At 46.2% G+C, this 15,000-nt stretch overlaps 16 non-coding genes across 16 annotated transcripts; 2 read left to right on the forward strand and 14 right to left on the reverse strand.

Annotated features, from left to right (window-relative positions):
• Positions 1–374: 374 nt before the first annotated feature.
• Positions 375–447, reverse strand: trnav-uac (transfer RNA valine (anticodon UAC)). The gene has a single exon. It is a non-coding gene; the product is annotated as a tRNA-Val (tRNA).
• Positions 448–908: 461 nt separating this feature from the next.
• Positions 909–981, reverse strand: trnav-uac (transfer RNA valine (anticodon UAC)). The gene has a single exon. It is a non-coding gene; the product is annotated as a tRNA-Val (tRNA).
• Positions 982–1,442: 461 nt separating this feature from the next.
• trnav-uac (transfer RNA valine (anticodon UAC)) lies at positions 1,443–1,515 on the reverse strand. The gene has a single exon. It is a non-coding gene; the product is annotated as a tRNA-Val (tRNA).
• Positions 1,516–2,383: 868 nt separating this feature from the next.
• On the reverse strand, positions 2,384–2,457 carry trnav-uac (transfer RNA valine (anticodon UAC)). Its single transcript has one exon. It is a non-coding gene; the product is annotated as a tRNA-Val (tRNA).
• A 460-nt stretch (positions 2,458–2,917) lies between these two features.
• Positions 2,918–2,991, reverse strand: trnav-uac (transfer RNA valine (anticodon UAC)). The gene has a single exon. It is a non-coding gene; the product is annotated as a tRNA-Val (tRNA).
• Positions 2,992–5,459: 2,468 nt separating this feature from the next.
• Positions 5,460–5,533, reverse strand: trnav-uac (transfer RNA valine (anticodon UAC)). Its single transcript has one exon. It is a non-coding gene; the product is annotated as a tRNA-Val (tRNA).
• A 284-nt stretch (positions 5,534–5,817) lies between these two features.
• On the forward strand, positions 5,818–5,889 carry trnad-guc (transfer RNA aspartic acid (anticodon GUC)). Its single transcript has one exon. It is a non-coding gene; the product is annotated as a tRNA-Asp (tRNA).
• A 104-nt stretch (positions 5,890–5,993) lies between these two features.
• trnav-uac (transfer RNA valine (anticodon UAC)) lies at positions 5,994–6,066 on the reverse strand. Its single transcript has one exon. It is a non-coding gene; the product is annotated as a tRNA-Val (tRNA).
• Positions 6,067–7,469: 1,403 nt separating this feature from the next.
• On the reverse strand, positions 7,470–7,543 carry trnav-uac (transfer RNA valine (anticodon UAC)). The gene has a single exon. It is a non-coding gene; the product is annotated as a tRNA-Val (tRNA).
• Positions 7,544–8,003: 460 nt separating this feature from the next.
• trnav-uac (transfer RNA valine (anticodon UAC)) lies at positions 8,004–8,077 on the reverse strand. The gene has a single exon. It is a non-coding gene; the product is annotated as a tRNA-Val (tRNA).
• A 2,470-nt stretch (positions 8,078–10,547) lies between these two features.
• trnav-uac (transfer RNA valine (anticodon UAC)) lies at positions 10,548–10,621 on the reverse strand. Its single transcript has one exon. It is a non-coding gene; the product is annotated as a tRNA-Val (tRNA).
• A 460-nt stretch (positions 10,622–11,081) lies between these two features.
• Positions 11,082–11,155, reverse strand: trnav-uac (transfer RNA valine (anticodon UAC)). The gene has a single exon. It is a non-coding gene; the product is annotated as a tRNA-Val (tRNA).
• Positions 11,156–12,241: 1,086 nt separating this feature from the next.
• Positions 12,242–12,315, reverse strand: trnav-uac (transfer RNA valine (anticodon UAC)). Its single transcript has one exon. It is a non-coding gene; the product is annotated as a tRNA-Val (tRNA).
• A 284-nt stretch (positions 12,316–12,599) lies between these two features.
• Positions 12,600–12,671, forward strand: trnad-guc (transfer RNA aspartic acid (anticodon GUC)). Its single transcript has one exon. It is a non-coding gene; the product is annotated as a tRNA-Asp (tRNA).
• Positions 12,672–12,775: 104 nt separating this feature from the next.
• Positions 12,776–12,848, reverse strand: trnav-uac (transfer RNA valine (anticodon UAC)). Its single transcript has one exon. It is a non-coding gene; the product is annotated as a tRNA-Val (tRNA).
• Positions 12,849–13,624: 776 nt separating this feature from the next.
• Positions 13,625–13,698, reverse strand: trnav-uac (transfer RNA valine (anticodon UAC)). Its single transcript has one exon. It is a non-coding gene; the product is annotated as a tRNA-Val (tRNA).
• Between the last annotated feature and the right edge of the window lie 1,302 nt (positions 13,699–15,000).

Here is a 15,000-nt window from a genome sequence, read left to right on the forward strand (position 1 = left end):
TGCTACAGTTTGACGTCAGTTCTAAAGCGGTCGGGATGAGAATCAATTCCTACATGTACGAGGCTGTGGCTTTCCGCTAGGAAGTTGAGGACTGATCAAACCCAGCCAGGACTGAATTTTCGCCGGAAGGGAAAGTGTTCAAGTGCGTACCTTCTCTTCACCACGGCCAGAAATCTGTCATAAGGATTTCAGAGTGATTCCTCGTTAGTATAGTGGACAGTAACTCTGCCTGTCATGCAGAAGACCAGGTTTCGATTCCCTGACGGGGAGAGTCTTCGTCAAACAGTAAGCGTATGCTCAGACTGGAAGCGTAGTCTTTTTTAATTGACCAAGTGAATAATTTTCTTTTGCAGACAGGGCGGGAAAAAGGTCAATGTTTCCGCCCAGTTTCGAACTGGGGACGTTTCGCGTGTAAGGCGAACGTGATAACCACTACACTACGGAAACCACAGCTAGGTTTCTTTTGAACATATGCCTGCTCTTTGCGGAAGATCTTGATCTGATGGCTTCATCATGACTTGACCTTCATCACTATGCTACAGTTTAACGTCAGTTCTAAAGCGGTCGGGATGAGAATCAATTCCTACATGTACGAGGCTGTGGCTTTCCGCTAGGAAGTTGAGGACTGATCAAACCCAGCCAGGACTGAATTTTCGCCGGAAGGGAAAGTGTTCAAGTGCGTACCTTCTCTTCACCACGGCCAGAAATCTGTCATAAGGATTTCAGAGTGATTCCTCGTTAGTATAGTGGACAGTAACTCTGCCTGTCATGCAGAAGACCAGGTTTCGATTCCCTGACGGGGAGAGTCTTCGTCAAACAGTAAGCGTATGCTCAGACTGGAAGCGTAGTCTTTTTTAATTGACCAAGTGAATAATTTTCTTTTGCAGACAGGGCGGGAAAAAGGTCAATGTTTCCGCCCAGTTTCGAACTGGGGACCTTTCGCGTGTAAGGCGAACGTGATAACCACTACACTACGGAAACCACAGCTAGGTTTCTTTTGAACATATGCCTGCTCTTTGCGGAAGATCTTGATCTGATGGCTTCATCATGACTTGACCTTCATCACTATGCTACAGTTTAACGTCAGTTCTAAAGCGGTCGGGATGAGAATCAATTCCTACATGTACGAGGCTGTGGTTTTCCGCTAGGAAGTTGAGGACTGATCAAACCCAGCCAGGACTGAATTTTTGCCGGAAGGGAAAGTGTTCAAGTGCGTACCTTCTCTTCACAACGGCCAGAAATCTGGCATTAGGATTTCAGAGTTATTCCTCGTTACTATAGTGGACAGTATCTCTGCCTGTCACGCAGAAGACCAGGGTTGGATTCCCTGACGGGGAGAGTCTTCGTCAAACAGTAAGCGTATGCTCAGACTGGAAGCGTAGTCTTTTTTAATTGACCAAGTGAATAATTTTCTTTTGCAGACAGGGCGGGAAAAAGGTCAATGTTTCCGCCCAGTTTCGAACTGGGGACGTTTCGCGTGTAAGGCGAACGTGATAACCACTACACTACGGAAACCACAGCTAGGTTTCTTTTGAACATATGCCTGCTCTTTGCGGAAGATCTTGATCTGATGGCTGATCTGATGAGAATATAGTGGACAGTATCTCTGCCTGTCACGCAGAAGACCAGGGTTCGATTCCCTGACGGGGAGAGTCTTCGTCAAACAGTAAGCTTATGCTCAGACTGGAAGCGTAGTCTTTTTTTAATTGACAATGTGAATGATTTTCTGCTGCAGACATGGTGGGAAAAAGGTCAATGTTTCCGCCCAGTTTCGAACTGGGGACCTTCCGCGTGTTAGGCGAACGTGATAACCACTACACTACGGAAACCACAGCTAGGTTTCTTTTGAACATATGCCTGCTCTTTGCGGAAGATCTTGATCTGATAGCTGATCTGATGAGAATATAGTGGACAGTATCTCTGCCTGTCACGCTGAAGACCAGGGTTCGATTCCCTGACCGGGAGAGTCTTCGTCAAACAGTAAGCTTATGCTCAGACTGGAAGCGTAGTCTTTTTTTAATTGACAATGTGAATGATTTTCTGCTGCAGACATGGTGGGAAAAAGGTCAATGTTTCCGCCCAGTTTCGAACTGGGGACCTTCCGCGTGTTAGGCGAACGTGATAACCACTACACTACGGAAACCACAGCTAGGTTTCTTTTGAACATATGCCTGCTCTTTGCGGAAGATCTTGATCTGATAGCTGATCTGATGAGAATATAGTGGACAGTATCTCTGCCTGTCACGCAGAAGACCAGGGTTCGATTCCCTGACGGGGAGAGTCTTCGTCAAACAGTAAGCGTGTAGTCAGACTGGAAGCGCAGTCTTTTTTAATTGACCAAGTGAATCATTTTCTTTTGCAGACAGGGCGGGAAAAAGGTCAATGTTTCCGCCCAGTTTCGAACTGGGGACCTTTCGCGTGTAAGGCGAACGTGATAACCACTACACTACGGAAAACACAGCTAGATTTCTTTTGAACATATGCCTGCTCTTTGCGGAAGATCTTGATCTGATGGCTTCATCATGACTTGACCTTCATCACTATGCTACAGTTTGACGTCAGTTCTAAAGCGGTCGGGATGAGAATCAATCCCTACATGTACGAGGCTGTGGTTTTCCGCTAGGAGGTTGAGGACTGATCAAATCCAGCCAGGACTGAATTTTCGCCGGAAGGGAAAGTGTTCAAGTGCATACCTTCTCTTCACAACGGTCAGAAATCTGGCATAACGATTTCAGAGTGATTCTTCGTTAGTATAGTGGACAGTATCTCTGCCTGTCACGCAGAAGACCAGGGTTCGATTCCCTGACGGGGAGAGTCTTCGTCAAACAGTAAGCGTATAGTCACACTGGAAGCGTAGTCTTTTTTAATTGACCAAGTGAATAATTTTCTTTTGCAGACAGGGCGGGAAAAAGGTCAATGTTTCCGCCCAGTTTTGAACTGGGGACCTTTCGCGTGTAAGGCGAACGTGATAACCACTACACTACGGAAAACACAGCTAGATTTCTTTTGAACATATGCCTGCTCTTTGCGGAAGATCTTGATCTGATGGCTGATCTGATGAGAATATAGTGGACAGTATCTCTGCCTGTCACACAGAAGACCAGGGTTCGATTCCCTGACGGGGAGAGTCTTCGTCAAACAGTAAGCGTATGCTCAGACTGGAAGCGTAGTCTTTTTTAATTGACCAAGTGAATCATTTTCTTTTGCAGACAGGGCGGGAAAAAGGTCAATGTTTCCGCCCAGTTTCGAACTGGGGACCTTTCGCGTGTTAGGCGAACGTGATAACCACTACACTACGGAAACCACGGCTAGGTTTCTTTTGAACATATGCCTGCTCTTTGCGGAAGATCTTGATCTGATGGCTTCATCATGACTTGACCTTCATCAATATGCTACAGTTTGACGTCAGTTCTAAAGCGGTCGGGATGAGAATCAATCCCTACATGTACGAGGCTGTGGTTTTCCGCTAGGAAGTTGAGGACTGATCAAATCCAGCCAGGACTGAATTTTCGCTGGAAGGGAAAGTGTTCAAGTGCGTACCTTCTCTTCACAACGGCCAGAAATCTGGCAAAAGGATTTCAGAGTGATTCCTCGTTAGTATAGTGGACAGTATCTCTGCCTGTCACGCTGAAGACCAGGGTTCGATTCCCTGACGGGGAGAGTCTTCGTCAAACAGTAAACGTATGCTCAGACTGGAAGCGTAGTCTTTTTTAATTGACCAAGTGAATCATTTTCTTTTGCAGACAGGGCGGGAAAAAGGTCAATGTTTCCGCCCAGTTTCGAACTGGGGACCTTTCGCGTGTTAGGCGAACGTGATAACCACTACAATACGGAAACCACGGCTAGGTTTCTTTTGAACATATGCCTGCTCTTTGCGGAAGATCTTGATCTGATGGCTTCATCATGACTTGACCTTCATCAATATGCTACAGTTTGACGTCAGTTCTAAAGCGGTCGGGATAAGAATCAATCCCTACATGTACGAGGCTGTGGTTTTCCGCTAGGAAGTTGAGGACTGATCAAATCCAGCCAGGACTGAATTTTCGCTGGAAGGGAAAGTGTCCAAGTGCGTACCTTCTCTTCACAACGGCCAGAAATCTGGCATAAGTATTTCAGAGTGATTCCTCGTTAGTATAGTCGACAGTATCTCTGCCTGTCACGCTGAAGACCAGGGTTCGATTCCCTGACCGGGAGAGTCTTCGTCAAACAGTAAGCTTAGGCTCAGACTGGAAGCGTAGTCTTTTTTTAATTGACAATGTGAATGATTTTCTGCTGCAGACATGGTGGGAAAAAGGTCAATGTTTCCGCCCAGTTTCGAACTGGGGACCTTCCGCGTGTTAGGCGAACGTGATAACCACTACACTACGGAAACCACAGCTAGGTTTCTTTTGAACATATGCCTGCTCTTTGCGGAAGATCTTGATCTGATAGCTGATCTGATGAGAATATAGTGGACAGTATCTCTGCCTGTCACGCAGAAGACCAGGGTTCGATTCCCTGACGGGGAGAGTCTTCGTCAAACAGTAAGCGTATGCTCAGACTGGAAGCGTAGTCTTTTTTAATTGACCAAGTGAATCATTTTCTTTTGCAGACAGGGCGGGAAAAAGGTCAATGTTTCCGCCCAGTTAGGAACTGGGGACCTTTTGCGTGTTAGGCGAACGTGATAACCACTACACTACGGAAACCACAGCTAGGTTTCTTTTGAACATATGCCTGCTCTTTGCGGAAGATCTTGATCTGATGGCTGATCTGATGAGAATATAGTGGACAGTATCTCTGCCTGTCACGCAGAAGACCAGGGTTCGATTGCCTGACGGGGAGAGTCTTCGTCAAACAGTAAGCTTATGCTCAGACTGGAAGCGTAGTCTTTTTTAAATGACCAAGTGAATAATTTTCTTTTGCAGACAGGGCGGGAAAAAGGTCAATGTTTCCGCCCAGTTTCGAACTGGGGACCTTTCGCGTGTTAGGTGAACGTGATAACCACTACACTACGGAAACCACAGCTAGGTTTCTTTTGAACATATGCCTGCTCTTTGCGGAAGATCTTGATCTGATGGCTTCATCATGACTTGACCTTCATCAATATGCTACAGTTTGACGTCAGTTCTAAAGCGGTCGGGATAAGAATCAATCCCTACATGTACGAGGCTGTGGTTTTCCGCTAGGAAGTTGAGGACTGATCAAATCCAGCCAGGACTGAATTTTCGCTGGAAGGGAAAGTGTCCAAGTGCGTACCTTCTCTTCACAACGGCCAGAAATCTGGCATAAGTATTTCAGAGTGATTCCTCGTTAGTATAGTCGACAGTATCTCTGCCTGTCACGCAGAAGACCAGGGTTCGATTCCCTGACGGGGAGAGTCTTCGTCAAACAGTAAGCGTATAGTCAGACTGGAAGCGTAGTCTTTTTTAATTGACCAAGTGAATAATTTTCTTTTGCAGACAGGGCGGGAAAAAGGTCAATGTTTCCGCCCAGTTTTGAACTGGGGACCTTTCGCGTGTAAGGCGAACGTGATAACCACTACACTACGGAAAACACAGCTAGATTTCTTTTGAACATATGCCTGCTCTTTGCGGAAGATCTTGATCTGATGGCTTCATCATGACTTGACCTTCATCACTATGCTACAGTTTGACGTCAGTTCTAAAGCGGTGGGGATGAGAATCAATTCCTACATGTACGAGGCTGTGGTTTTCCGCTAGGAAGTTGAGGACTGATCAAACCCAGCCAGGACTGAATTTTCGCCGGAAGGGAAAGTGTTCAAGTGCATACCTTCTCTTCACAACGGCCAGAAATCTGGCATAAGAATTTCAGAGTGATTCCTCGTTAGTATAGTGGACAGTATCTCTGCCTGTCACGCAGAAGACCAGGGTTCGATTCCCTGACGGGGAGAGTCTTCGTCAAACAGTAAGCGTATAGTCCGACTGGAAGCGTAGTCTTTTTTAATTGACCAAGTGAATAATTTTCTTTTGCAGACAGGGCGGGAAAAAGGTCAATGTTTCCGCCCAGTTTCGAACTGGGGACCTTTCGCGTGTAAGGCGAACGTGATAACCACTACACTACGGAAACCACAGCTAGGTTTCTTTTGAACATATGCCTGCTCTTTGCGGAAGATCTTGATCTGATGGCTGATCTGATGAGAATATAGTGGACAGTATCTCTGCCTGTCACACAGAAGACCAGGGTTCGATTCCCTGACGGGGAGAGTCTTCGTCAAACAGTAAGCGTATGCTCAGACTGGAAGCGTAGTCTTTTTTAATTGACCAAGTGAATCATTTTCTTTTGCAGACAGGGCGGGAAAAAGGTCAATGTTTCCGCCCAGTTTCGAACTGGGGACCTTTCGCGTGTTAGGCGAACGTGATAACCACTACACTACGGAAACCACGGCTAGGTTTCTTTTGAACATATGCCTGCTCTTTGCGGAAGATCTTGATCTAAATGGCTTCATCATGACTTGACCTTCATCAATATGCTACAGTTTGACGTCAGTTCTAAAGCGGTCGGGATGAGAATCAATCCCTACATGTACGAGGCTGTGGTTTTCCGCTAGGAAGTTGAGGACTGATCAAATCCAGCCAGGACTGAATTTTCGCTGGAAGGGAAAGTGTTCAAGTGCGTACCTTCTCTTCACAACGGCCAGAAATCTGGCAAAAGGATTTCAGAGTGATTCCTCGTTAGTATAGTGGACAGTATCTCTGCCTGTCACGCTGAAGACCAGGGTTCGATTCCCTGACGGGGAGAGTCTTCGTCAAACAGTAAGCTTATGCTCAGACTGGAAGCGTAGTCTTTTTTTAATTGACAATGTGAATGATTTTCTGCTGCAGACATGGCGGGAAAAAGGTCAATGTTTCCGCCCAGTTTCGAACTGGGGACCTTTTGCGTGTTAGGCGAACGTGATAACCACTACACTACGGAAACCACAGCTAGGTTTCTTTTGAACATATGCCTGCTCTTTGCGGAAGATCTTGATCTGATGGCTGATCTGATGAGAATATAGTGGACAGTATCTCTGCCTGTCACGCAGAAGACCAGGGTTCGATTCCCTGACGGGGAGAGTCTTCGTCAAACAGTAAGCTTATGCTCAGACTGGAAGCGTAGTCTTTTTTTAATTGACAATGTGAATGATTTTCTGCTGCAGACATGGTGGGAAAAAGGTCAATGTTTCCGCCCAGTTTCGAACTGGGGACCTTCCGCGTGTTAGGCGAACGTGATAACCACTACACTACGGAAACCACAGCTAGGTTTCTTTTGAACATATGCCTGCTCTTTGCGGAAGATCTTGATCTGATAGCTGATCTGATGAGAATATAGTGGACAGTATCTCTGCCTGTCACGCAGAAGACCAGGGTTCGATTCCCTGACGGGGAGAGTCTTCGTCAAACAGTAAGCGTGTAGTCAGACTGGAAGCGCAGTCTTTTTTAATTGACCAAGTGAATCATTTTCTTTTGCAGACAGGGCGGGAAAAAGGTCAATGTTTCCGCCCAGTTTCGAACTGGGGACCTTTCGCGTGTAAGGCGAACGTGATAACCACTACACTACGGAAAACACAGCTAGATTTCTTTTGAACATATGCCTGCTCTTTGCGGAAGATCTTGATCTGATGGCTTCATCATGACTTGACCTTCATCACTATGCTACAGTTTGACGTCAGTTCCAAAGCGGTCGGGATGAGAATCAATCCCTACATGTACGAGGCTGTGGTTTTCCGCTAGGAAGTTGAGGACTGATCAAATCCAGCCAGGACTGAATTTTCGCCGGAAGGGAAAGTGTTCAAGTGCATACCTTCTCTTCACAACGGTCAGAAATCTGGCATAAGGATTTCAGAGTGATTCTTCGTTAGTATAGTGGACAGTATCTCTGCCTGTCACGCAGAAGACCAGGGTTCGATTCCCTGACGGGGAGAGTCTTCGTCAAACAGTAAGCGTATAGTCACACTGGAAGCGTAGTCTTTTTTAATTGACCAAGTGAATAATTTTCTTTTGCAGACAGGGCGGGAAAAAGGTCAATGTTTCCGCCCAGTTTTGAACTGGGGACCTTTCGCGTGTAAGGCGAACGTGATAACCACTACACTACGGAAAACACAGCTAGATTTCTTTTGAACATATGCCTGCTCTTTGCGGAAGATCTTGATCTGATGGCTGATCTGATGAGAATATAGTGGACAGTATCTCTGCCTGTCACACAGAAGACCAGGGTTCGATTCCCTGACGGGGAGAGTCTTCGTCAAACAGTAAGCGTATGCTCAGACTGGAAGCGTAGTCTTTTTTAATTGACCAAGTGAATCATTTTCTTTTGCAGACAGGGCGGGAAAAAGGTCAATGTTTCCGCCCAGTTTCGAACTGGGGACCTTTCGCATGTTAGGCGAACGTGATAACCACTACACTACGGAAACCACGGCTAGGTTTCTTTTGAACATATGCCTGCTCTTTGCGGAAGATCTTGATCTGATGGCTTCATCATGACTTGACCTTCATCAATATGCTACAGTTTGACGTCAGTTCTAAAGCGGTCGGGATAAGAATCAATCCCTACATGTACGAGGCTGTGGTTTTCCGCTAGGAAGTTGAGGACTGATCAAATCCAGCCAGGACTGAATTTTCGCTGGAAGGGAAAGTGTTCAAGTGCGTACCTTCTCTTCACAACGGCCAGAAATCTGGCAAAAGGATTTCAGAGTGATTCCTCGTTAGTATAGTGGACAGTATCTCTGCCTGTCACGCTGAAGACCGGGGTTCGATTCCCTGACGGGGAGAGTCTTCGTCAAACAGTAAACGTATGCTCAGACTGGAAGCGTAGTCTTTTTTAATTGACCAAGTGAATCATTTTCTTTTGCAGACAGGGCGGGAAAAAGGTCAATGTTTCCGCCCAGTTTCGAACTGGGGACCTTTCGCGTGTTAGGCGAACGTGATAACCACTACACTACGGAAACCACAGCTAGGTTTCTTTTGAACATATGCCTGCTCTTTGCGGAAGATCTTGATCTGATGGCTTCATCATGACTTGACCTTCATCAATATGCTACAGTTTGACGTCAGTTCTAAAGCGGTCGGGATGAGAATCAATCCCTACATGTACGAGGCTGTGGTTTTCCGCTAGGAAGTTGAGGACTGATCAAATCCAGCCAGGACTGAATTTTCGCTGGAAGGGAAAGTGTTCAAGTGCGTACCTTCTCTTCACAACGGCCAGAAATCTGGCAAAAGGATTTCAGAGTGATTCCTCGTTAGTATAGTGGACAGTATCTCTGCCTGTCACGCTGAAGACCAGGGTTCGATTCCCTGACGGGGAGAGTCTTCGTCAAACAGTAAGCTTATGCTCAGACTGGAAGCGTAGTCTTTTTTTAATTGACAATGTGAATGATTTTCTGCTGCAGACATGGCGGGAAAAAGGTCAATGTTTCCGCCCAGTTTCGAACTGGGGACCTTTTGCGTGTTAGGCGAACGTGATAACCACTACACTACGGAAACCACAGCTAGGTTTCTTTTGAACATATGCCTGCTCTTTGCGGAAGATCTTGATCTGATGGCTGATCTGATGAGAATATAGTGGACAGTATCTCTGCCTGTCACGCAGAAGACCAGGGTTCGATTCCCTGACGGGGAGAGTCTTCGTCAAACAGTAAGCTTATGCTCAGACTGGAAGCGTAGTCTTTTTTTAATTGACAATGTGAATGATTTTCTGCTGCAGACATGGCGGGAAAAAGGTCAATGTTTCCGCCCAGTTTCGAACTGGGGACCTTTCGCGTGTTAGGCGAACGTGATAACCACTACACTACGGAAACCACAGCTAGGTTTCTTTTGAACATATGCCTGCTCTTTGCGGAAGATCTTGATCTGATGGCTTCATCATGACTTGACCTTCATCAATATGCTACAGTTTGACGTCAGTTCTAAAGCGGTCGGGATGAGAATCAATCCCTACATGTACGAGGCTGTGGTTTTCCGCTAGGAAGTTGAGGACTGATCAAATCCAGCCAGGACTGAATTTTCGCTGGAAGGGAAAGTGTTCAAGTGCGTACCTTCTCTTCACAACGGCCAGAAATCTGGCAAAAGGATTTCAGAGTGATTCCTCGTTAGTATAGTGGACAGTATCTCTGCCTGTCACGCTGAAGACCAGGGTTCGATTCCCTGACCGGGAGAGTCTTCGTCAAACAGTAAGCTTATGCTCAGACTGGAAGCGTAGTCTTTTTTTAATTGACAATGTGAATGATTTTCTGCTGCAGACATGGTGGGAAAAAGGTCAATGTTTCCGCCCAGTTTCGAACTGGGGACCTTCCGCGTGTTAGGCGAACGTGATAACCACTACACTACGGAAACCACAGCTAGGTTTCTTTTGAACATATGCCTGCTCTTTGCGGAAGATCTTGATCTGATAGCTGATCTGATGAGAATATAGTGGACAGTATCTCTGCCTGTCACGCAGAAGACCAGGGTTCGATTCCCTGACGGGGAGAGTCTTCGTCAAACAGTAAGCGTGTAGTCAGACTGGAAGCGCAGTCTTTTTTAATTGACCAAGTGAATCATTTTCTTTTGCAGACAGGGCGGGAAAAAGGTCAATGTTTCCGCCCAGTTTCGAACTGGGGACCTTTCGCGTGTAAGGCGAACGTGATAACCACTACACTACGGAAAACACAGCTAGATTTCTTTTGAACATATGCCTGCTCTTTGCGGAAGATCTTGATCTGATGGCTTCATCATGACTTGACCTTCATCACTATGCTACAGTTTGACGTCAGTTCCAAAGCGGTCGGGATGAGAATCAATCCCTACATGTACGAGGCTGTGGTTTTCCGCTAGGAAGTTGAGGACTGATCAAATCCAGCCAGGACTGAATTTTCGCCGGAAGGGAAAGTGTTCAAGTGCATACCTTCTCTTCACAACGGTCAGAAATCTGGCATAAGGATTTCAGAGTGATTCTTCGTTAGTATAGTGGACAGTATCTCTGCCTGTCACGCAGAAGACCAGGGTTCGATTCCCTGACGGGGAGAGTCTTCGTCAAACAGTAAGCGTATAGTCACACTGGAAGCGTAGTCTTTTTTAATTGACCAAGTGAATAATTTTCTTTTGCAGACAGGGCGGGAAAAAGGTCAATGTTTCCGCCCAGTTTTGAACTGGGGACCTTTCGCGTGTAAGGCGAACGTGATAACCACTACACTACGGAAAACACAGCTAGATTTCTTTTGAACATATGCCTGCTCTTTGCGGAAGATCTTGATCTGATGGCTGATCTGATGAGAATATAGTGGACAGTATCTCTGCCTGTCACGCAGAAGACCAGGGTTCGATTCCCTGACGGGGAGAGTCTTCGTCAAACAGTAAGCGTATGCTCAGACTGGAAGCGTAGTCTTTTTTAATTGACCAAGTGAATCATTTTCTTTTGCAGACAGGGCGGGAAAAAGGTCAATGTTTCCGCCCAGTTAGGAACTGGGGACCTTTTGCGTGTTAGGCGAACGTGATAACCACTACACTACGGAAACCACAGCTAGGTTTCTTTTGAACATATGCCTGCTCTTTGCGGAAGATCTTGATCTGATGGCTGATCTGATGAGAATATAGTGGACAGTATCTCTGCCTGTCACGCAGAAGACCAGGGTTCGATTGCCTGACGGGGAGAGTCTTCGTCAAACAGTAAGCTTATGCTCAGACTGGAAGCGTAGTCTTTTTTAAATGACCAAGTGAATAATTTTCTTTTGCAGACAGGGCGGGAAAAAGGTCAATGTTTCCGCCCAGTTTCGAACTGGGGACCTTTCGCGTGTTAGGTGAACGTGATAACCACTACACTACGGAAACCACAGCTAGGTTTCTTTTGAACATATGCCTGCTCTTTGCGGAAGATCTTGATCTGATGGCTTCATCATGACTTGACCTTCATCAATATGCTACAGTTTGACGTCAGTTCTAAAGCGGTCGGGATAAGAATCAATCCCTACATGTACGAGGCTGTGGTTTTCCGCTAGGAAGTTGAGGACTGATCAAATCCAGCCAGGACTGAATTTTCGCTGGAAGGGAAAGTGTCCAAGTGCGTACCTTCTCTTCACAACGGCCAGAAATCTGGCATAAGTATTTCAGAGTGATTCCTCGTTAGTATAGTCGACAGTATCTCTGCCTGTCACGCAGAAGACCAGGGTTCGATTCCCTGACGGGGAGAGTCTTCGTCAAACAGTAAGCGTATAGTCAGACTGGAAGCGTAGTCTTTTTTAATTGACCAAGTGAATAATTTTCTTTTGCAGACAGGGCGGGAAAAAGGTCAATGTTTCCGCCCAGTTTTGAACTGGGGACCTTTCGCGTGTAAGGCGAACGTGATAACCACTACACTACGGAAAACACAGCTAGATTTCTTTTGAACATATGCCTGCTCTTTGCGGAAGATCTTGATCTGATGGCTTCATCATGACTTGACCTTCATCACTATGCTACAGTTTGACGTCAGTTCTAAAGCGGTGGGGATGAGAATCAATTCCTACATGTACGAGGCTGTGGTTTTCCGCTAGGAAGTTGAGGACTGATCAAACCCAGCCAGGACTGAATTTTCGCCGGAAGGGAAAGTGTTCAAGTGCATACCTTCTCTTCACAACGGCCAGAAATCTGGCATAAGAATTTCAGAGTGATTCCTCGTTAGTATAGTGGACAGTATCTCTGCCTGTCACGCAGAAGACCAGGGTTCGATTCCCTGACGGGGAGAGTCTTCGTCAAACAGTAAGCGTATAGTCCGACTGGAAGCGTAGTCTTTTTTAATTGACCAAGTGAATAATTTTCTTTTGCAGACAGGGCGGGAAAAAGGTCAATGTTTCCGCCCAGTTTCGAACTGGGGACCTTTCGCGTGTAAGGCGAACGTGATAACCACTACACTACGGAAACCACAGCTAGGTTTCTTTTGAACATATGCCTGCTCTTTGCGGAAGATCTTGATCTGATGGCTGATCTGATGAGAATATAGTGGACAGTATCTCTGCCTGTCACACAGAAGACCAGGGTTCGATTCCCTGACGGGGAGAGTCTTCGTCAAACAGTAAGCGTATGCTCAGACTGGAAGCGTAGTCTTTTTTAATTGACCAAGTGAATCATTTTCTTTTGCAGACAGGGCGGAAAAAAGGTCAATGTTTCCGCCCAGTTTCGAACTGGGGACCTTTCGCGTGTTAGGCGAACGTGATAACCACTACACTACGGAAACCACGGCTAGGTTTCTTTTGAACATATGCCTGCTCTTTGCGGAAGATCTTGATCTAAATGGCTTCATCATGACTTGACCTTCATCAATATGCTACAGTTTGACGTCAGTTCTAAAGCGGTCGGGATGAGAATCAATCCCTACATGTACGAGGCTGTGGTTTTCCGCTAGGAAGTTGAGGACTGATCAAATCCAGCCAGGACTGAATTTTCGCTGGAAGGGAAAGTGTTCAAGTGCGTACCTTCTCTTCACAACGGCCAGAAATCTGGCAAAAGGATTTCAGAGTGATTCCTCGTTAGTATAGTGGACAGTATCTCTGCCTGTCACGCTGAAGACCAGGGTTCGATTCCCTGACGGGGAGAGTCTTCGTCAAACAGTAAGCTTATGCTCAGACTGGAAGCGTAGTCTTTTTTTAATTGACAATGTGAATGATTTTCTGCTGCAGACAGGGCGGGAAAAAGGTCAATGTTTCCGCCCAGTTTTGAACTGGGGACCTTTCGCGTGTAAGGCGAACGTGATAACCACTACACTACGGAAAACACAGCTAGATTTCTTTTGAACATATGCCTGCTCTTTGCGGAAGATCTTGATCTGATGGCTGATCTGATGAGAATATAGTGGACAGTATCTCTGCCTGTCAGACAGAAGACCAGGGTTCGATTCCCTGACGGGGAGAGTCTTCGTCAAACAGTAAGCGTATGCTCAGACTGGAAGCGTAGTCTTTTTTAATTGACCAAGTGAATCATTTTCTTTTGCAGACAGGGCGGGAAAAAGGTCAATGTTTCCGCCCAGTTTCGAACTGGGGACCTTTCGCATGTTAGGCGAACGTGATAACCACTACACTACGGAAACCACGGCTAGGTTTCTTTTGAACATATGCCTGCTCTTTGCGGAAGATCTTGATCTGATGGCTTCATCATGACTTGACCTTCATCAATATGCTACAGTTTGACGTCAGTTCTAAAGCGGTCGGGATAAGAATCAATCCCTACATGTACGAGGCTGTGGTTTTCCGCTAGGAAGTTGAGGACTGATCAAATCCAGCCAGGACTGAATTTTCGCTGGAAGGGAAAGTGTTCAAGTGCGTACCTTCTCTTCACAACGGCCAGAAATCTGGCAAAAGGATTTCAGAGTGATTCCTCGTTAGTATAGTGGACAGTATCTCTGCCTGTCACGCTGAAGACCAGGGTTCGATTCCCTGACGGGGAGAGTCTTCGTCAAACAGTAAACGTATGCTCAGACTGGAAGCGTAGTCTTTTTTAATTGACCAAGTGAATCATTTTCTTTTGCAGACAGGGCGGGAAAAAGGTCAATGTTTCCGCCCAGTTTCGAACTGGGGACCTTTCGCGTGTTAGGCGAACGTGATAACCACTACACTACGGAAACCACGGCTAGGTTTCTTTTGAACATATGCCTGCTCTTTGCGGAAGATCTTGATCTGATGGCTTCATCATGACTTGACCTTCATCAATATGCTACAGTTTGACGTCAGTTCTAAAGCGGTCGGGATGAGAATCAATCCCTACATGTACGAGGCTGTGGTTTTCCGCTAGGAAGTTGAGGACTGATCAAATCCAGCCAGGACTGAATTTTCGCTGGAAGGGAAAGTGTTCAAGTGCGTACCTTCTCTTCACAACGGCCAGAAATCTGGCAAAAGGATTTCAGAGTGATTCCTCGTTAGTATAGTGGACAGTATCTCTGCCTGTCACGCTGAAGACCAGGGTTCGATTCCCTGACGGGGAGAGTCTTCGTCAAACAGTAAACGTATGCTCAGACTGGAAGCGAAGTCTTTTTTAATTGACCAAGTGAATCATTTTCTTTTGCAGACAGGGCGGGAAAAAG

Source organism: Pungitius pungitius, unplaced genomic scaffold, assembly GCF_949316345.1.
Source record: "Pungitius pungitius unplaced genomic scaffold, fPunPun2.1 scaffold_44, whole genome shotgun sequence".
NCBI lineage: Eukaryota > Metazoa > Chordata > Actinopteri > Perciformes > Gasterosteidae > Pungitius > Pungitius pungitius.